At 42.0% G+C, this 23,112-nt stretch overlaps 1 pseudogene; it reads right to left on the reverse strand.

The window, feature by feature from the left end:
• LOC122122904 overlaps window positions 1–22,639 on the reverse strand; it is a 53,674-nt pseudogene extending 31,035 nt beyond the window's left edge.
• Between the last annotated feature and the right edge of the window lie 473 nt (window positions 22,640–23,112).

The following is a 23,112-nucleotide window of genomic DNA, read 5'->3' on the forward strand; positions in this document are numbered from 1 at the left end:
CTCATCCCCAAAATTCTTCTTCAAGCTTAAGGTGATTTGCTAAAAGTTCCTTACCAGGGTGCCAACTCCAAGCGGCTAGTGCTGTGGAAACCAGGAGTTGTTTCTGTTAAGCACACTGCCGCCTTCGAATCCATAGAATCTAAAGATAGAATGGAGAATCAGGGGTCCTACTAAAAAGGGCCTCAAGCTTTCACAAAATTAAAGCTGCTTTCTAACGTTGACATTTGGGGACATTGCAGCCTACTGTGGGCAGATGATTTACTGACTCACAGGAGAGGTCCTCCCATATTTGGTGCAAATTTTCTGTCTACTCCTTTGCTACCATCATGTCTTCCTGCAGGATGTGCTGCTCAGTTTCGCCTTCATAGTTTGAAGTTTTTTCAAATTCGGAGTCTAGTTAGCTAATGACGTTTCAAATTCCTGCATTTACACACAAAGAAGAGGATTTTCAAAATGTCTTCAACTTTTGAATACATATCTTAGGGTTCATTTTTCTAACATCACCTTATCTGACCTTTTCTGCTTGACTCATACATATACTAGATATTGCAAATAAGGGAAACCATGGGATCTATGTTTCTTTGGGCTTGGCATACTTCACTTAATATAATGTTTTCCAAGTCTTTCCATTTGCTAAGAAATGGGGCAATGTCATTCTTTCTGATGGAGGCATAGAATTCCATTTTGTATATATACCACATTTTCTTGATCCATTCATCTACTGAGGGGCATCTGGTTGGTTCCATATCTTAGCTATAGTAAATAATGCTGCAATAAACATAGTTGTGCTGGGAGCTTTAGTGTGTTCTTGTTTGTAAACATTTGGGTAAATGCCCAAAAGTGGGATTGCTGGGTCATAGGGGAGCTCTATGTGGAGTCTTTTCAGGAACCTCCATACTGCTTTCCAAAGTGGATGAACAAGTTTACACTCCCACCAACTATGAAGTAAGGTCCCTTCTGTCCACATCCCCTCCAGCATCTGTTGTTGTTAGAGTTCTTGATTTTTGACATTCTAACTGGGGTGAGGTGGTATCTTAACGTTGTTTTGATTTGCATTTCTTTTATGGCTAGGGAGGTTGAGCATTTCTTCATGTGTCTATTGGCCATCCTTCTTTCTTCTTCAGAGAAGTTTCTCTTTAAGTCTTTAGCCCACTTATTTATTGGGCAGTTGTTTCTTTGAGGATTTGTTGTTGGGGGATTTAATTTTTTGAGTTCCAAGTATATTTTAGATATGAGACTCTTGTCTGTTGTATAGCTAGTGAAGATCTTCTCCCAATCCGTGGGTTTTCTATTGATCTTGCTAGCTATGTCTTTTTCCATGCAGAAGCTCTGCAACTTCATGCAATCCGATTTGTTCAACCTTTCTTTGATTTGTTGTGTTTCCGGGTCTCTATTAAGAAAATTTCGGCCTGCGCCAAGGAGACCTAGGGTTTCTCCTATTCCATCCTGTAAGGTTTTCATAGTGTCTGAGTCGACTCCGAGGTCTTTGATCCATTTGGAGATGATTCTGGTGCAGGGTGATAGATAAGGATCTAGCTTTAGTTTTCTACAAGTAGTTAACCAATTTTGTCAGAACCATTTACTGAAGAGGCTGTTGCTTTGTATGTCCCTCCCCCCACAGTATAACCCCTGCTTTCACTGTATTTGATGTCTGTATAATTTGTGGAGGGGAAGGGGAAAAACCAGTCATTTAAATAAGGATACAAGTGGACCCATTGCAACAATGAGAAGTACAAGTTTTCATGTTGAAAATGAACTTTACAACTTTGGGGGGGGGGGGGGCGGATTGGGTCAGGGGACAGGGGGAGGCTGGGAAGGATGGGAAGGGGAAACAAAGGAGGAGGTTACAATGCTTGATAAGAAATGTACTCATTATATTGCCCATCTCATTGTAACCCCTCTGTACAATATTTTCACAATAAAAAATAAATAAAAATTTTAAAAAATGTCTTCAACTCACGATGCTGCTGTTCCCACAGCTATATGTTAATCCTTTGATTGGAGTCAAGGGGAGGCGAACCAGCCAAGGAGAGAGACCTTAGGAATAAGAAACAGCCCTGGCCTCCTGATGACCTACCTGGGTGGCCAGCTTCAAACCAGCTTCAAAGGAACACTGCATTCTACTCCCCATTTCATTGCCTCAGGTACCTCTCCTATGTTTATACAACTCACTCTGATTAAAGATATAAGTTGACATCCTGATTTAGAGAACAGGGAAGTTAATTCTTAGTTGAAATTTAATAATCTTGCACATATTTATCAGATGATATTCAAATTGACACTTCGTTTTAACAAACCGTGCATTGTTGCTAGGCATCACATATCAATTTTTCTTCTACCAGAGTTATATTTTGGCTTACATTTTTTTTGTTGTTGTTGTTGGTCGTGGGGCTTGAACTCTGGGCCTGGGCGCTGTCCCTCAGCTCTTCAGCTCAAGGCGAGCGCTCTACCACTTGAGCTACAGCACCACTTCCGGTTTTCTGGTGGTTTATTGGAGATAGTCTCACGGTCTCTCCTGCCCGGGCTGGCTTTGAACCGCGATCCTCAGATCTCAGCCTCCTGAGTAGCTAGGATTACAGGCGTGAGCCACCAGCGCCCGGCTTTGGCTTACATTTTAAATGAAAGTGTTTAAAGAATAAAACATTGTCTATAATTAGTACAGATTAATCAGCAAAAAAAAATCTTTTAGCTGTGGAAACATCTTTTGTTGGTTTGTTTTTCTTGGTGGTGACTATCAAACCCAGGGTCTCAGGAAAATTAAGCTATTACTAGTCATACCTGGGCTTTATTTGTTTTCTATGCAATTGTTTTGGCTGTTGATCATGGGGCTTGAACTCTGTGCCTGAACACTGTCCCTCAGCTCTTCAACTCAAGGCTAAGGCTCTACCACTTGAGCCACAGTGCCACGTTCAATTTTCTGAGTCACTTATTGGAGATGAGACTCTCACTGACTTTCCTGCCCAGGCTGGCTTTGAACTGTGATCCTCAGATCTCAGTCTCCTGAGTAGGTATAATTATAGGTGTGAGCCACTAGCACTCGGCCTAAGCACATTTTTCCTGCTGGTTCTAGGGCTAGATCTCAGGTCTGGGCATTAACTCTATCTCTATTACTCAAGCCACATTCTATTTACAATTTTTGGTTGTTAATTGGAGCTAAGCCTCACAGACTTTCCTTCCTTGGACTAGCTTCAAACTTACATTCTCAGATCTCAAATTCCGGAGGTGCTAAGATTCGAGCCAGAGCCACCAGCATCCACATTATGTCACTTTTAAAGCATCTATCAACGATAATAGAAGACAACTATTATTATTTTTTAATTGTGAAAATACTGTACAGAGGGGTTACAATTACATGGGCAAGATAATGAGTACATTTCTTATCAAGCATTGTAGCCTCCTCCTTTGTTTCCCCTTCCCATCCCCTCCCATACGCCCCCTGCCCTCCTACCCTATCCTCCCAGCTCCCCTCCTCCCCCCATGAAAGTTGTAAAGTTCGTTTTCGACATAACGACTTGTACATCTCATTGTTGCAATTATAATTGGTTAACACTTGTAATCCTAGATGCTTAAGAGTCTGAGATTTGTGGTCCATAGTTTAAAGCCGGACTGGTCAGATGAATCAGATTTTGGTTTTCTGTTCATCTGCTGGTCCCGGGACTTAAGTTCAGGGTGTTGGTACTGTCCTTGGGCTTGATTCCCTTAATGCTAATTCTCTACCAATTAAGACACAAAGTGGGAGTTCCGGGAAGATGGCGGAGGAGAAGCTGGAATCTGAACAAGCTCTCGCATAGAAAGCAGTTTTAGAGTTCCAGTGAACAGTCCTAAGCCAGAGAATCACACCAAGTGTGCCATCACAGGACAGAGAGTTAGACAAGAGAGGGGAAGCCAAGACAAGGAGACACATCTGAACGCCTGGCAGCAGCCGCCGCGGCGGCGACCGCAGGGGCGGCCATACCTGAGCGCTCACACAGAGAGTCCGGGACGAAGGAGCCAGACGCAGCGGGCGAGCGGATTCTACTCAACACCAGCAAGAACCGACAAGGAGCGGACATCTTCACCCTGCAGTTTGCAGACCAGAGACAACCCAGGATCCAAGACTCGGCGTGAGTAGAAGCCCGACGTCCTCACTCCTTCTCAGGGAGCAGAGGAATGAAGGCCACCCCTCCCCCCCAGCACCGGTGATCTCCATCTTGGATACCGACAAAGCTCGGAGGAGCGGCTAGCTCCAACTCAGGCCTTGGAATAAAACGAGTCATTTAACAGGTCACAAGAACTTAATGGCGAAGTGACCTGCCAGACTCAGCTCCATCCAGGGAAAAGTCACCCAGCTCAGGCACCAGCCATTGGAGTGGCTTTCCTCACTGGGTAACCAGAGCCAGAGGCTGCCCCTCCCTCTAGCAGCCTCCACAATCAATTGAAAAACAGAAACCCTTAGAATGGCTCCAGGGTGGGCTCTGTGAATTTTTCACAAAATAGCCCCAGGGAAAAGCTACTGTTTGTTGAAAGGCCTCAACTCTACCAGAACCTAGCCTCATCACCCCTCTTTTGTGATTCTCAAAGCAGATCACCCTCCCATTAAACTAACCTGGGAGGGGGATCTCAAAATCTTGGGTAAAGCAGAGCATTTTTCTGCCTGTTGGAACAAACTGACTTAAGAAACCAATCAAGCCACAGGACCTCAAGCTGACCAGAGACTCCAACAAGAGGCTGGTTACAGACAAAAGGGAGATACAGGATTCTTCCCACCCCTCCCAACAAAATCAAAAAAAAAAAATCAAAGAACTTTTTTTTTTTTTTTTTTTGGTACCTTATATATATAAAAATTTTTTTTTCCTTTTCTAAAACTTTTATTAATCTTTAATTTTTGCCTTTTTTGAAAAAATAATTGTTTTCCAGTAACTTTTTTTCCCTCTTATAATTTTTATTTTAGGAATACGTGAATGTACGTTTTCCTTTCTTTTCTTGTCTTCTCTCTCTTTTTCTTTCTTTCTTATCTTTTTGTTTTTTTGTCTAGCTCTACTGAACTTCTGATCTTTTTTTTTCTCCCTTTCTTATCCTTTTCATCTTTTCCTTTCTTTTGTTCTTCTGTATGTGACTTAGCTCTTGTCCTGCACATCCTGATAAACCCATAGTTGACTAATAGACCCTATCCCCCATTGTGTACACACTTAATCCACAAATTTATTACTCAATCCAAAACCTCTGAGACTTAAATTCCTTAATAGCAGTACTACCTCTTTATACCTATATAATATTTTAAGCATTTTTTAAGTTTTTCACATCTCCTCTATCTCCCTCCTGTTTTCTCATTATATTCACATTCCTCTCTAAATAGATGGTCTTTCAATCTCCATAACTATATTAATTTTTACGTTTCTAATTTTTTTTTCTGGTCTCTTTTCATTTCCCTTTACCTTTCTTCTTTTTCTCTCCCTCTCTACTTGCATCCTACCCAACCTATTTCCTGCATTGAGATTAGGACATAGTTAACTCTCCCTGTGCCTCCCCACACCAATCTATTCCTAATTTTTACCCACATCTCTCCCTAACCCTAAAAATTTCTGGTTTTCCAAATTCTTCTCTGCAGTTCGAAGCCCATTAACATATAGTTGTTTGATGTTGAATAGATGTATCTGTTGAACTAGATTGTATCTGTAGACTATTGACTGTATAAATGCAAACGTTGGTTGATGGTTGCCTTAAGATAGTGTTCTAGCACAAAACTGGTGCTATTTTCATCTCAAATGGGCAGAGTAAGCCGAAAAAACACAAGAAAAATGGCAAATCCGGGTATCTCAATTCCCAATCTTGATAATCAGGGGTCAGATCAGATAATGAACAATCCAGAGGAGAGTTCCCAAATAGCTCTACAAACACTGGTGGCAAATATGATAAATGAGAAGTTTGACAACTTACAAAGGACTCTGTATGAGCGTGATAGGGAGAGAGAGGAGGCATCCCAAAAGTTTATACAGGAATATCATAAGCGTGAGGAAGCTACTCAAAAACTGATACAGGATTTGCGTGAACAACTTGAGAATACTCAAAGAGAAAGGGAGGAATGGCGTGAGCAGGCTGAGAACACTCAAAGAGAACTGCAGGAATCCCACGAACGGGAGGAAAGAGAACTGCAGGAATCCCACAAACGGGAGGAAGCTAATCAAAGAGTAATTCAGGAATTGAGAGACCAGGTAGAGAACACACAAAGATCAGTAAAGGCATTCATGGAATCCATTAACAAAGAGCTGAAGGAAGTCAGGGAGACCACAAAGGGAAGGCTGAATGGAACCCAACAGAAGGAATGGGAGTCCAAAGAAACCATAACCAATCAACTAAGTGATTTGAGAACAAACACTGACCACCAAATTAAGGAAGTAAAGAAATTCATACAAGACCTAAAACAGAGCTTCAACAAAGAACTTGAAGCCATCAAAGCTGACCAATTAGAAGGAAAAGAGATAAAAAACAAAGTAGAGAGTCTTGACAGCAGGTTAGACCATGCAGAAGATCGAATCTCAGGGATTGAAGACAGCCTAGATATTATAGAGAAAGAACATACAACCATCCAAGACAAGTCCAAGAAGTATGATAGATCTATCCAACACCTAGAAGACACCATCAGAAGGCCTAATCTAAGGATAATGGGTGTAGAGGAGCACCTAGAAACAGAAGTTAATGGTCTAGGAAATTTGTTTAACAGGATCCTAGCAGAGAACTTCCCAAACATACAAAAAGATAGGCCTATTCAGATACAAGAAGCTTTTAGAACCCCAAATAGACCAGACCAGAATAGGACATCCCACCGTCACATTATAATCCACACAGGATCAACTCAGACCAAGGAAAAGATCCTTAAAGCTGTCAAGGAGAAAAGGTTAATCACCTATAAAGGGAAACCAATTAGAATCACCTCAGATTTCTTAGCAGAGACAATAAAAGCAAGAAGAGCCTGGAATAATGTATGCCATGCCCTAAAAACAAACAACTATCAACCAAGAATACTGTACCCAGCTAAACTCTCCTTCATAACTGAAGGCCAAATAAAAACCTTCCATAGCAAAGAAAAATTGAAACAATACATCTCCACCAAACCAGCCCTACAAAAGATTCTTAAAGATGTCCTACACATAGAAAACCAACAAGACCGCAACAAAGGCCAAGAAACTGCACCCAAACTGAGAATCCAAGAACCATAGGAAGAACCTAGTTTTCGCAGCCCCCAAGAAGGTGGATAACATGGCAGGAACTCCCAAATACCTCTCAGTCCTATCTCTTAATGTTAACGGACTGAACTCTCCAATTAAGCGACATAGACTGTCTAGTTGGATTAAAAAACAAGACCCTTCTATCTGCTGCCTGCAGGAGTCACATCTTGCCCGTAAAAACAAACACATTTTCAATGTTAAAGGCTGGAACAAAATATACCAAGCAAACGGCCCCCATAAACAGGCGGGAGTTGCAATCTTAATATCAGATAAAATAGACTTCAAATTGAAATTCGTGAGAAGAGATAAAGAAGGTCGCTACATACTAATTAAAGGATCTCTCCTTCAGGAGGATATTACAATTCTAAATATCTATTCGCCAAACAATGGAGCACCCAAATTTATCAAAGAAACACTACTTTCCCTCAAATCCCATATAGATCCAAAGACATTAATTGTTGGGGATTTTAGCACACCACTCTCCCCACTAGATAGATCAACTCGGCAAAAACTCAACAGAGAAACCGCAGATCTAAACAGCTGCATAGATCAACTAGACTTAACAGACATCTACCGAACATTTCACCCAGCAGCATCAGAATACACGTTTTTCTCAGCAGCACATGGAACGTTTTCTAAAATAGACCACATTTTAGGCCACAAAGCAAACTTGTCTAAATTCAGAAACATTGAAGTTATACCTTGCATTCTCTCTGACCACAAGGGAATAAAATTAGAACTCAACACCAAAAGCCACCAAAGAAAGTCCAGTATCACATGGAGGCTGAACAACACACTGCTGAATCAAGAGTGGGTCATGGAAGAGATTAGAAAGGAAATTCAAATGTTCATGCTATTCAACAAAAATGAACACACAAATTACCACCTCCTCTGGGACACAGCAAAGGCAGTACTCAGAGGCAAGTTTATAGCTCTGAGCTCCTACATCAACAAATTGGAGAAATCTGAAACTAGCAATTTAATGACACATCTAAAACTCCTTGAAAAAGAGCAGCAAGATAAACCCCAATCCAGTAGACTGAAAGAAATAATCAAAATTAAATCAGAATTAAATGAATTAGAATCCAAAAAAACTATAGAAAGAATCAACAAAACAAAGAGTTGGTTCTTCGAAAAACTTAACAAAATTGACAGACCCTTAGCAAATCTTATCAGAAAAAGAAGAGAGCACACCCAAATTAATAAACTCAGAGATGAGAATGGAAACATCACCACGGAAACAACCAAGATTCAGAACATTATAAGGGAATACTTCTCAAAACTTTATGCTAATAAGTTTGAGAACTTGACAGAAATGGACCTTTCCTAGCAAATATTGACATGCCAAAACTAAACCAAGATGAGTTAAACCAGCTTAACAGGCCCATATCAAGCATTGAAATAGAAACAGCAATAAGAGACCTCCCAGCTAAGAAAAGTCCAGGACCAGATGGTTTTACAGCAGAATTTTACAAGGCCTTCAAAGCAGAGCTCACACCAATCCTCCTCCAACTCTTCAATGAAATTGAAAGAGAAAGCTCACTACCGAACACATTCTATGAAGCCATCATAACCCTCATCCCAAAACCAGGCAGGGACTCATCAAAGAAAGAGAACTATAGACCCATTTCTTTGATGAACGTTGATGCAAACTTCTCAACAAAATTTTGGCCAATCGACTTCAACAATTCATCCAAAAAATCATACACCACAATCAAACAGGATTCATTTCAGCTATGCAAAGCTGGTTCAATATACGCAAATCAATTAATATTATTCATCACATCAACAGGAGCAAGAATAAGAACCACCTGGTTATCTCAATAGATGCAGAAAAAGCATTCGACAAGATCCAACACCCCTTTATGATGAAGGTTTTGGAAAAATTAGGAATCCATGGAACATTCCTCAATACAATAAAGGCTGTATATGACAAACCTACAGCCAGCATTATACTCAATGGTGAAAAACTAAAGCCATTTCCTCTTAACTCAGGAACAAGACAAGGATGCCCACTCACTCCACTTCTCTTCAATCTAGTATTAGAATGCCTAGCTACAGCAATAAGACAAGATGCAGACATAAAGGGGATCCAAATAGGGAAAGAAGAAATAAAACTCTCCCTCTTTGCAGATGACATGATCTTGTATTTAAAGAATCCCATAGACTCCACTCCCAAATTACTCAAGCTGATTCAAAACTTTGGCAAAGTAGCAGGTTATAAAGTTAACCCCCAAAAATCAATGGCTTTTCTGTATGCCAACAATGAGAAAAGTGTGGCTGAAATTAGGAAAGCAACTCCATTTGTAATAGCCCCACAAAAAATAAAATACCTAGGAATTAACTTAACTAAAGAAGTGAAGGACCTCTATGATGAAAACTTTAAAACCTTGAAAAAGGAAATCAACACAGAACTTAAAAAATGGCAAAACCTCCCATGCTCCTGGATTGAAAAGATTAACATCGTGAAAATGGCAATACTTCCCAAGGCTAGCTACAAATTCAACGCAATACCTATCAAAATTCCACCCTCATTCTTCAAGGAAATAGAAGAGGCAATCCAAAAATTCATATGGAACAATAAAAGACCCCGAATAGCAAAAACGCTCCTGAATGGAAAGAACACTGCTGGAGGAATATCAATACCAAATTTCAAACTCTACTATAACGCCACAGTAATCAAAACAGCTTGGTATTGGCATAAGAACAGACCTCAGGACCAATGGAATAGAATTGAAAACCCAGAAATGAACCCACAGACCTATAGCCATCTAATCTTCGATAAGGGAGCTAAAACAATAGAATGGAAGAAAGACAACCTCTTCAATAAATGGTGCTGGCAAAATTGGTTAACTACATGTAGGAAACTTAAGCTAGATCCTTATATATCACCCTGCACCGGAATCAACTCCAAATGGATCAAAGACCTTGAACTCAAAGCAGACACTCTGAAAACATTACAGGATGGAATAGGAGAAACCCTGGGTCTCCTTGGCTCAGGCCGAAATTTTCTGAATAGAGACCCGGAAACACAACAAATCAAAGAAAGGTTGGACAAATGGGATTGCATAAAGTTGCAGAGCTTCTGCAGGGCAAATGACATAGCTAGCAAGATTAATAGAAAGCCCACGGATTGGGAGAAGATCTTTACTAGCCATACAACGGACAAGGGTTTCATATCTAAAATATACTTGGAACTCAAAAAATTAAACCCCCCAACAACAAATCCTCAAAGAAACAACTGCCCAATAAATAAGTGGGCGAAAGACTTAAAGAGAAACTTCTCTGAAGAAGAAAGAAGGATGGCCAATAGACACATGAAGAAATGTTCAACATCCCTAGCCATAAAAGAAATGCAAATCAAAACAACATTGAGATATCACCTCACTCCAGTTAGAACGGCAAAAATCAAGAACTCTAACAACAACAGATGCTGGAGGGGATGTGGACAGAAAGGAACCTTACTTCATTGTTGGTGGGAATGTAAACTTGTTCAACCACTTTGGAAAGCAGTATGGAGGTTCCTCAAAAGACTCCACATAGAGCTCCCCTATGACCCAGCAATCCCACTTTTGGGCATTTACCCAAATGATCACAAACAAGGCCACACTAAAGCTACCAGCACAACTATGTTTATCGCAGCATTATTTACCATAGCTAAGATATGGAACCAACCCAGATGCTCCTCAGTAGATGAATGGATCAAGAAGATGTGGTATATATACACAATGGAATTCTATGCCTCCATCAGAAAGAATGACATTGCCCCATTTGTTAGGAAATGGAAAAACTTGGAAAAAATTATATTAAGTGAAGTAAGCCAGGCCCAAAGAAACGTAGGTCCCATGGTTTCCCTTATTTGTAATATCTAGTATATGTATGAGTCAAGCGGAAAAGGTCAGATAATGTGATGTCAGGAAAATGAACCCTTAGATGTGTATTTTAATGTTTTTTTTTCTTTCATGCATGTGTTTCTAACACATTTATAAGATTATCTCTTTGTTGCTTTGTATGTCCCTCCCCCACAGTATAACCCTTGCTTTCACTATATTTGATGTCAGTATAACTTGTGGAGGAGATGGGGAAAAACCAGTTGTTTAAGGATACAGGTGGACCTGTTGCAACAATGAGAAGTACAAGTTGTCATGTCCAAAACCAACTTTACAACGTTGGTGGGGGGGGGGGAGGGAGAAGTATTGGGATTGGGGGGGAGGGGGGAGGCTGGGAAGGGATGTGAAGGGTAAACAAAGGAGGAGGCTGCAATGCTTGGTAAGAAATGTACGCATTATCCTGCCCATGTAACTGTAACTCCTCTGTACAGTATGTTCACAAATAAAATTAAATTAAAATTAAAAAAAAAAAGACACAAAGTGCCACTGCCAGCTTTTACTGAGTAGTGTATTGGAGATAAGAGCCTAATGGACTTTTTTGCCCATGCTGGCTTGGAACTTCAGTCCTCAAATCTCAGCCTCTTGATTACCAGATCATAAGTCCTTATCACAAATTAACCAGCAAAAACACAGATTGAATGTGTGGGTTAAGTGGCAAAGTGCCAGCCTTGGGTGGAAAAGAGCTAGTATCAGCACACACACGTACATGATCCCACGTACATGTACTCAATCCCACAAGATGAAAAAAAGATAGAAATAATAGAAGAGAAGATGGACAAAATTAAATACTTTAAATAGTTTTAAAAATAAGTTCCATAGCTGTGTTGTGGATTAAGTGGTAGACTGCTTTCTTCCCATATACCAGGATCTGAGTTCAATCCCCAGTGTTCAAACGAAATCAAAACAACAAAAGCACTGCAAGCACTATCTAACAAATCATACATAACACTATGTAAAAATTAAACATTACAAAAAGTTGAAATATGACTAAAAGGAGAACCATGCCACAATCATTAATGGTAATACTAAATAACAAGACAGTATTGATTCCAATGGAAGCAATCTATACACGGAATGCAATTCCATGAAAAGTCAGAGCTTTTTATAATTCTGAGGCAGGATAGATTACAGAAAGTGAGACCTGGTAAATGGCAGTCAGGACTCAGAAAGAATACATTTAAATACATGCAAACATTATCTTTTGTTTCTACACAGTCTGAGAATCAACAGGATGCATTCCTCATCTTAATGATAAGAATCTGTTTTATGGCAAAATGCATTTTTCCTGGAAGAAATGCACTAAAGAGTAACGAAATAACTAAGAACTCAGAAATTGTAACACCAAGATTGAAAGTAAAGATAAATAGTTCTCTGCCTGAATTTATTACAGACCTTGCCTTTATCGCTTAAATACCCCCTAGGATATCATTGTGAAGAAAATAGATTTTCTGATGGTGGCAGAAAACTTCAGTATCACTGTAAATATTTGCATGTCTTAGACCCCAAGACTAAGAACATATGTAGAATGTTAGATTTGTGTTCCATGGAGAAAATTTCACGGTTAATGAAAGAACATCTTAACCGTACTTTAATATATTCCATTCTTCATTATTACTAAGTAACTCGCATAACATAAAGATAAGCAGGGCTTGATTTTCCACTGGAAAACTACCAATGCTGGGTTTTATGAACTCCTTTTTCCGAACAAACAAAAGTATAGAGTATGTGAGTATCACCAGTAGGAAGGTAAGTGAAGGTCAACTCTACAATGCTCTGGAAGTGCCTGATCATCTCACCTAGCTGCAGCTCTATGTCCTTTCAAGCATCCTGGAGCTGATTGATCCTCTCCTTATTGCCCAGGTTTGGTGTAGTCCGTAACTCTCCCCAGCCTCTAAGGATAGTTCATGGCTGGTGCTTCACTGCAGAAAATAAATTTCTTTATTGTACAAAAACAAAAATGTGATTGTGTTAAGCCTCTGGTGTAAAAATGTGATTATAGACTAGCATATATTTCCTTCAGAGAATGCCTTAAGTGTTCTATTAGACAAATCTGGTCAGACTCTAGATAAGTATATCCATTCCTGTAAAAACATCTATTTTACTCTGAGAAGACAATATAAAGTGTCCCTAATATAACTTGCAAGAATCACTTATGAAGAGATAAAATTTTTAGTGTATTGATTGAAAGACTAGAAAAATCAGAAAATTTACTTCATAGGGTAAGAATCTACAAGATAAGAGAATCTGAGAATATTAAGCAAATGACTGGTGACATTTTACTGGTTGATACCATGGTAACTCATAGAGTACATTGTGCAGGTAGGAAAGGACCAATCAAAAGGACAAATGGAAAATACATACAAGTAAGATTATGAGTACATAAATACCATATCCACTTACCTGGAAACAGGGGTATCTGGGATGGCACTGACACCTGAGTAGGCACAGAACAGGAAGATGGAAGTCCACTAGGTGAAGAGGAAAAGGTCCTCATGTAGGATTTTCATGTTATAGATGAAGCATTTTTGGGGAGGCACAGCAGGCTCATAACCATGAGCTTCACAGGCCATGGCTGGGGGGTGGGCGGCAGACTCCATCCTTGGCCTGTCTTCTTTTGCACCTGCTATAGCACACATCCAGCTCAATCTGGCACCATATATGAGCATTTGGACAATTGTACACACAGGAACACGACATTTCAGCTGTGATTCACTCACTTTGGGGGTGGGGGAATCTGGACAATGCAAGCGGCAAAGAGTCGTTTATTAACGAACTCACAAGCACCGACCTCATGCACACCGTTGTAGGGGTGTTAGCAAGAGGCCATGAACAAAGAGTTACAGCACCTTTTATACATTTTAAGGTAGGGGCAGGGCACCAGTAGACACTCACAGCAAGTCACTATGCCATGCGGGAAATTTTGTAACACTCTTTGTAAAATGATTGGCATGGGGTGACTCAAGGGGGATGGTTGCTTTGGATGATAAGGGTTAGGGGGAATTCTCATAGTTACAGGCTTGCGATGGGTTGACATTTAGCCTAGTTTGCTGGTCCCGCCAGATAGTCATTATCTCAGGGTCCAGTTCCCAGAGGAGGATCCAGAATATGTGTTAGCCATTGTTCTAGGCTCTGGGAATGTCTGGGGCTTGAAGTTAGCAGTTAGTTATCTATCATGGTGGTTACATTCTTTAGAGTTTGTTGACACAGACCTATCTTTATACTTTAACGTTAGCAAAAGCAAGTTACAGAAGCGAAGTCAGCAGTTAGTGACTGTAAAATGGTGAATATAATTCTCAGTTCTTCATTCTCCCCTTGTCTTGTGAACTATGTCAAATCCTTGATTTTCAGTCATGCCCTTGCTCCGAAATACAACAATACAATGTATTTTTTAAATTTGTTTCAGACTGTCAAAAGTAAATGTACTAATCACATAGGATAGGCATGCTTGCGAACTATCTCCTTATGGCCTCCTGACCTTGATCCTCAAGGTTTTAGCAGAGTTTTTAGCAAGCAAAGGTACAGAAGGGAAAATGGCTGTTAGGTGCTGTCTATATATATTTTTATCTTCTTCATTCCGCCCTTGTCTACAGCATCAGGAACCAATCATGGTCCCCTAATTTTATATTTACAGTTTATATTTACAGTTTTTTTTATATTTACAGTTTAGTATTTTATATTTATATTTTATATTTACAGTTTAGTATTGGGATTTCAGAACTAATAGACGGACTGCGCTGATTTTTTTTTTACAAAGGACACCAGTCTGTTGAGTATACAAGGTCCAATTGTGACATTAACTGTACCTTACATTTTTTTCCCACCGGTCTTGACTCCGTGTATCACAGTTAGCTTAATTTTATACCAGCTGTATTTGTGAGCTCCAATTTTAAGCCATACTCATACCATTTGCTACATAAACTTTCTGAGGTTTGTCTTCTTTTCTTTTTTCAAACATTTAAAGGCAATCCTTACTTTTCAAATTATCCCAATTCTTTTCTCAAGGCTTTCTTTACCACCCACTTTCTTTACAATTCCTTGAGCATTTTTGTGGCTGGAGTTTAAAACTGCCCAATTTTTCTTTGGCTTGAGGAACCTTTATTTTAGAACAGGCTTAAGACACCACTGTGATGCAGAAGCTTGCTAGATTTTAAGGCCAAGAGTAGGGCTGGGTCTCATTTACTACCTGCATTGATACTACCATACCAGAGCCAAACTAGGCTGGGACTATACAGTGGATTTCCAGACACTATGCACTGAAGTGTCTAAGGCAAGCAAGCCAGTGATATCCTTGTCCCCAATATCCACTGTGGGAATAGAGAGAGTTTTTGGATATCACCCAAAAGAATGTCCCACAAGATCTTAGATTTAGCAGCTTTCAACCAGGAAGCAGACTCAGGTGATGGAATCAGGCAGGAGTTCCTCCAAGTGACTGTCAGGCCGTCATTGAACTTTACCCATTAAGGTATACAGCAGCAGCAGCAGCAGGGTCTCTCAGTGGCTCCAAGGGACTGTCACACCTCGTGCTGGGCTGCAAATTCCTACACAGACTGGTTAAGGATACAAGTAATACATAGGCTTGGCAGGCTGTGGCCCCGTTGGTTTTTAAGAACATTTAGACAATAGCCCAGGACAATTTACCAAAATAACAACTTTTTTACTAATCAGATATTTTTGTAAATAGACACAGAAGGCTTAGTCTTGTAATCATCTCTGACAGATGCAGTCTCCACACTTGCACACCTACAACTGTTAACACTATTCTTTTTGCCTTTTTCTAAAAAAAAAATATTATTTTATCCATTTTGCTTCATTTCTCCAAAACTGACTCTGGACCCTTGATCTTAAAAAGGGGGGGTTGATGGATGAAAGTCCATCTTCTGTAACTCCTTCAAGCTGACTTTAGGGCTTTGATCCTACCTAGCCAGAAACCTATAGCCTTAGCCTATTTTACAAAGAGGCTATCAGGGTTAGATGTCATTAAGAACAATATTTAACTTTTGACAACTGCACAGACCTTTTTTCCGGCTACACCAGTGTAGTTTGTTTAGCACTCTTGTTTGTGAAAGCATCTTTCTGGATGACTTAGGAATGTGATCTCTAGTGACCCTAACAATGCCTAAATTACCTTTGCAGGCCTTGAGACAGATATCAATAGAAACACTCTCTCAGGTTTACAAACGTTTTTCCTGAGCAGATGAATTTCATGTAACTGGTGTCAGCTCAAAAGTTACTGCCAATTAGAGCTTTTGGCACATAAAGCGGTTAAGATTTAAACTATCCCCCACACTTTATAACATTAGCTTTTTATTACTATCACAGAGGACTGGCAAGTTCCTGTCCCTTACAGGGTAGATAGTCATTAGGCATGCTTACAAACTATCTTTCCATGACCTCCTGGCTCTGACCAGTTTTGAAGGGTCACACAAAAATACTCTAGGATCTGACATTTCTGCCATCCAAGCAGTGGCTTACTGCCCCTGGATGCTCCTCCATTGTTCTTGTCCCAGGAGTGTCTTCTCCATATTGGGATAAATGCCTCATTGGCATTTCCCTTTAGCTGGTCGCTGGACTTGGACTCGGGGCCTGAGTGCTGTTCCTTAGCTCTCCAGCTCAGGGCCAGCACACTGCCATTTTGAGTCCCGGACTCGGGGCTTGAATGTTGTCCCCTGACTCTTCAGTCCAGGGCTAGAACTCTGCCACTGTGAGTCCCAAAGCAACTGCTTATTTTTTTTAGCACTCTGCTGGCTGAACAGAGGTGACAGTCTTATAGGAACCTTTTTTTGCCCGGGCTGGCTTCGAATCAGTTTTGGATCAATGAGTCTTACAAAAGGCCCTTTTACCCCAATTAAAAGCAACAAGGTGGTCAACATAGAAGTAGCTTTTAAGCATGCTCTTACCTGAAACTTATTAAAAGCCAAAGTTACATCTAACAAACTTGTAAGAATCCTCTGTGCTTTGCTCTGGGCTTGCTGGAAACTGTTTTTAAAAAAAAAAAAAACCTATAAGAGCGAACTAGAATAGCAATTCTTTTGGTAATCCTAATTTTTTCTTCGTGCACTTTGAGGCCAATGTTAAGAACAATTTTACATTTAAATTTTATATTCAAAAATCCAGTCCTAATTTTAAACTTCTTATGAATCTCCTTTAATATTTTATACTTTAGTTTTCATTTGCGTTTTTTTATCTCTTAAAATCTTGAGGCCAAGTGTCACTCATTGTCTCTTAGCTGCTTGTTTTTACACATTAAAACTTTTAAACTCAAATGACAATTTTTCCTTAATGCAAGAATTACAGTCACCATCACTATACCACAAAGCTAGACTTAACACCTTTATAACTTTTAAAAACATCCTAATTGTAGAACATAATTGAAAGTAAGCCACATTATACAAATAACTTTTTAACCCTCTTTTTAAGGCCTTCCTAATTTTAATGTTAACACATCCAAGGGATAGTTTTAGCAATACTAATCAGATCATCACATCACTCAATTTAACCATCATGTTTCCAGTGTCTATCTACATGGAAAAGGGACAGAACAAAGATGGGCCATTTGGCCCCTCCTATGGAATGGGCACGCACCCAATCCAACTCTTTAGGGTTAGATGAATTGCGTTTGTGCCAACTTGCCCTCTTTTACCATGTTTGGACTCTCCAGGGCCTGTCCCACCAACTGTGGACTCCCCCCAGGGTCTGTCCCACCATGCATGACCAGCTGAACTGCACTTCTGCCTGTTCACCCCTCACCCCTAAAGATAGGTCTTCTGTTGATTCTTGAATGAAATACACAGTTTTAGGCAGACAGAACAGGTATGGTCTTTGACAGTGTTAAACTAACCTTTACATTTAAATTTCTAATATTTATCCCCAAATTTTAGCCAAGGGAACTAAATCCCAAACAGCCAATGCATTTTTTGTTAAGCCAGATAACTTGATTACAGTATAAACAGTTTTATGCATTCTCAAATACCAGATTTTCTGTTTTTCAGGTTAAAGAATCCTTAAAAAGTCATTTAAAACACTATGAAGATTCTTTAAATTTTTTGGTAATGTCCAAACCTCATAACCTTTTACGTTTTAAATTTAAACTCACCCAATTGTTACAGCATGCTGACAATTCTTATATTTGAACATGTTGACAAACACACACAAAACACCCACACAGATCTTAAAGCGCACAAAAATCAAAATCAGTTGTATGTACATTATTTAAAGTTTTTAAACAAAAATTCAAGACAGTATTTCTTTTAAACTAGGTACCTTTGTTGGGCTTCATTTTCCCAGAGCTTGCTTGTTTAGCAAGGCAATTTACTAATCAGTCTTTTGAATCCCTGTTGTTGGAGGAGGGCTGGGGAAGGGGGTCACCTAAAACTAAACTGGCCTGATTTATTATCCAATTATAAGAGCACTTTACAAATTGTTACATTGTCTGGACTAGCTGAAAATCCAAACCAGGCACATAGCCTTCTACACCCTCCCTGCCAGCAGCCTCCACTGGGAGAAGGTGCAGCTTGAGGCTTGTCCATGCCCTGCCTCTTGGTTGCTGTAACACAAGGCAGGGACTTAGCAGGTCTGTGACCAAGCCTAGTGGGAGGCTGGAACTTTTATTCCCCCAGAGATGTTCAAATAAAAAACACAAACACAAATAAACACAAAAACCAAGGATCCACATTTAAAACTGGTACCAATTCTAAAACAGAACTAGACAAGACAACAACAAAAGGCTGAGTTGGGGACTAATGGGCCCCAGTTCATCCCTACCAAAACTCGGTGCTGCTCCCACTCAGTAAGCTGAATCCGAAGTCTGCTGAGTGAGCCTGCCACACTCACCAGGAACTTCCCTACCTCAGAAAACATAAAACGAACACACACACTAAAGTAAACAAAACAAACAAGTGGCCACAAAGACAAAATCAGTTCTCAGTGAATGGGGTGACATCTCACCACTAACCAGGGCACTCGAACCCCCTCTACTCATTCCAGAGAATTTTTCTTTTTAGATTCTTCTGAGATTTCCAATTATACTCAAGTTATACCCCCTCTCTTTTACCTCTTTGAAATAACCAAGCAGGAAGTTGAGAGAAGTAAGTTTGCTTTGTCCTTGCCCCATCTCTGCATCAAGGAGTGTCCAAATTAGTAAACCGAGATGAGAAAGAAAAAGAAGTCAAAATTACACACACACGCCACTTACAGGGGTTGGTAATGTATGCGCACTTGGTCACGCTTTCTGGGGGAGGGGGGGTGCGATCCGGTCCAGGCACTCCTGGAATTCCAAAAAGGTAGATGGACAATTAAGTGAGAAATGCATGCTCTTCCTCCGGTCTAGGGGATCAGTAAGCCCCTCATCCACCGACCCCAGGGCTGCATGCCTAAGATTCAAATTAGAGTTAACAGAAGAAATACACGCACACTCTAGACAGACAGCAAGTGCGTCAGACTGCTGGTCAGACAGTCTGCCCAGAAGGGCTTCCAACCAGAGAGAATCAGGCAATCAGGGGGACTCGAAACCCCTACCTGATCTCGAGGATAGCCCCACCCAGGGGTTCAGGGGACGTCTCCTACTGGCCCCACTGGCAGTCTTATAGCGTGTCCGCCAAGACTCTCTGCCAGCCCCAAGACCACAGCTGCAGGCTTTCACCAATTCCTAAAACATAAAAGTGGCGCCACCAAAAGCTCACCGATCGGTTCCTTTGACGACTCACTATCTGAGTGTCTGGATAGTCTACAATGGAGGGGTTTCCGGCCAATGCACCAAATGTAGTACCCCCCTGTAGATCACCAGAGATCTTGGACAATGCAAGTGGCAAAGAGTCGTTTATTAACAAACTTGCGAGCACGGACCTCTTGCACACCGTTGTAGGGGTGTTAGCAAGAGGCCCTGAACAAAGAGTTACAGCACCTTTTATACATTTTAAGGTAGGGACAGGGCACCAGTAGACACTCACAGCAAATCACTATGCCACGCAGGAAATTTTGTAACACTCTTTGTAAAATGATTGGCATGGGGTGACTCAAGGGGGATGGTTGCTTTGAATGATAAGGGTTAGGGGGAATTCTCATAGGCTTGCGATTGGTTGACATTTGGCCTAGTTTGCTGGTCCTGCCAGATAGTCATTATCTCGGGGTCCAGTTCCCGGAGGAGGATCCGGAATATGTGTTAGCCATTGTTCCGGGCTCTGGGAATGTCTGGGGCTTGAGGTCAGTAGTTAGTTATCTATCATGGCGCTTACATTCTTTAGAGTTTGTTGACACAGGCCTATCTTTGTAATTTAATGTTAGCAAAAGCAAGTTACGGAAGCGAAGACAGCAGTTTGTGACTGCAAAATGGTGAATATAATTCTCAGTTCTTCAACCACATGTATCTCCATCTTTCTGATCAGTGTGGGCCCAGATGTGGGAGCCATCCAATGACGACCCCAATTTGAGGTCAGAGAGCCCCCTCCATTAAACCCCTCTCGTCCCCATTTTTTTTCTCTGCTCCCCCTGTGGGTTATAAAAGAAGTGGGCCCATCCCATCTTCCTGGGCCCTAATAACCCCTGCTAGGCTCCCTCTTCCTACCACCATTCAGCCCACCCCCACCCCATGCCTCTCACCACACGAGCCACCTCTACCCCATTCCTTAGCCCTCCAGTGCCCCACAAATCTTCATTGCATTAGAGATGTGTGGACACACCTGCATAGCCCTAAAAGACGTGATTTCATGGTAATGTTGCCCAGATCCCACAACTCTTCTCCTTCTCCCACACCCTCATTAGCCTGAACCTCACCCCCAACCCAGCCCCACCCTTCTTAGTATAGGTAGGTTCCAGGCTGAGGGGTCATTCTTCCACCAGAGAAGGAAGATAGTTGCTTAGCGTTCAACCCATCTCCCCTCCTGTATGCATTCTGTGATCACCAGTTGCTCCATTTCCCCACATCTGCTGGAGTGATATGAGCTGGGGAAGCTGCTGCCCTCCTTAACTGGTGCTGCAACTGTTTCAGGGATATGGTCCCTCAGGGCTTCTTTGGCTTCACCAGCCAGCCAACTTGCAGTTTCAAGGTCAGTATGGTGTCAAATGCTGGAGCCATTACCAAAGACCCAGATTCAATGTAAGTTAGCCCTCCTCCTCTCACTCCCCTCGATTTCCGTCTTCTCCATTCTCTCCTCAGGCCCCCCTCAGGAGCCATCCCTGGAGCAGGGCTCTTAAATGTTAAGTGGACCGAATCCCTCTTCCTAGCTCTCTATCCATTGCTAGGATTCTCTCCTGAGTCCCCCTCCCTCCCTTCAGTCCTGCCCATCAGCACCCCTAACTCATGTTTCCCCCACCCACACCAAATTGTTTCCCCTGCCTTCCCCAAACCATGCTTCCACATCCCAACTTCCTGGCCCCAAGCTTCCCTTCCCCATTCCCCATCCTGTGCTTCCCCTGCCTCCCACACCCACGCCAGTCCCCCCATCACAGGCCCTCATGGGTGAGGGGGTGTGAATGGGCATGCACATTGGTAGGCAATATGATTGGACTGACCAAGGCAATGCAGTCATTGGAGAAGGGAAGCAGGGAATCAGAGTCTTCCCTGTCTACCATTCCACCTTCCACTGCATCTGCTGGGGCTGGAGCTAAGGTTGCTGCCTCTTCTTCACAATGGGGGACCTCCACTACCCAGGTCAGTGTGGGCCCAGCTGCAGGAGCCATCCCTGGGCAGCCCTGATTCGAGATAAGAGGCCCCAACCGACCTGCCTGGACCCCCTCTCCCTGCCTACCCCTATCCCACCCCAACACCCACCTCTGGCCCTAGCCCCCATGTCCACCACCTGGCTCAGCCCCTCCTATGGAAAAACATGTATGGGTGAGGGGATGTGCATTTGTCTACACACATGACACACAAGTGTTACCAGACTGGTCTAGACCAAGTTGTGATGGTCGCAGAGAAGGGAGACCCTGGCTCAGAGTGTTCCCCACCTCCCCCATCCCCTGGCATTTATGGGATGGAGCTGCAGACCTTGCATCCCTCTCTCAACTGGTGTTATGCCTGCCACAGCCACTAGGGGAGCCTGCGGGACCTTCAGCTTCACCACATGACTTTCCTGTTCAGTGTGCCCAGCAGCAGGAGCCATCCTAATAGGATCCCAACTCGAGATAAGTGAGCCCTCCTCACCTTCACTCCTTGCTTTTCTGTTTTCTTCTATGATTCCTGTGGGAGGCATTCCAGGTCAGCCCTGTTTTGAATTAAATGAGCCTACACCTCTTCCCAGTCTCCCATACCATCTGCCAGGCCTCCTCCCTTTCCAGGTTGAGCTGGATATGTTCTATAGCAGGTCCAAGAGAAAGAAGGCTGAGGTTTGGGTCTGGCCCACCTCCTCTCTGGACTATAGCCTATTTAGCTGGGGATTATGGGACAAGAGCTGGGGATGCTGCCATACTCACCAACCACTGCTTCAGCTGTAACAAGGAAAGCCCGAAAGCCCCTTCATCTTCGCCTGGTGGATTCCCATCTTTCTGGTCTTCATGTGCTCTGGTGACAATGCCATCCCACATGACCCTGTTTCCAGGTAAGTGGGCCATGTCATCCCTACTTAGAAACTGATCTTGGGTGAGAGACTGTGCATCTGTGTACACACATTCCGCACAAGTATACATGACATCAGTTTGGCCTGGAGGTGCTCTATAAGACCAAGAGAAGGGAGGCCAGATCTTGCAGTTTCTCCTCTCCCCTGCTTTCCTTCTCTACCAACTATGATCTATTTAGCCCAGAGTTATAGGCTACTGCCCTCTCCAACCAATATTTCTCATGCCCATGTTTTGACATAAGTGGGTGCCTTCCACTGAAACATTAAGGGAACAAATCATGGGTGAGAGGTGGTTGTGTGTGCGTCTGTGTACATGTGTTCACTGGAACACACTTAGGTGGAGCCAGGATGGCCTGGCAGGTGCTACATTGGACCCAAGAGGAGGAAGGGCTTGGAGACTGCCTTGAGGTGGTGCCCAGTGACTTGTGCTTCACTTTGTGGACTGCCATCTTGCTGGTTGCTCCCGGT

The sequence above is a fragment of the Dipodomys spectabilis genome, unplaced genomic scaffold (assembly GCF_019054845.1).
Source record: "Dipodomys spectabilis isolate Male_0828 unplaced genomic scaffold, ASM1905484v1 ptg000216l, whole genome shotgun sequence".
NCBI classification, from domain to species: Eukaryota; Metazoa; Chordata; class Mammalia; order Rodentia; family Heteromyidae; genus Dipodomys; species Dipodomys spectabilis.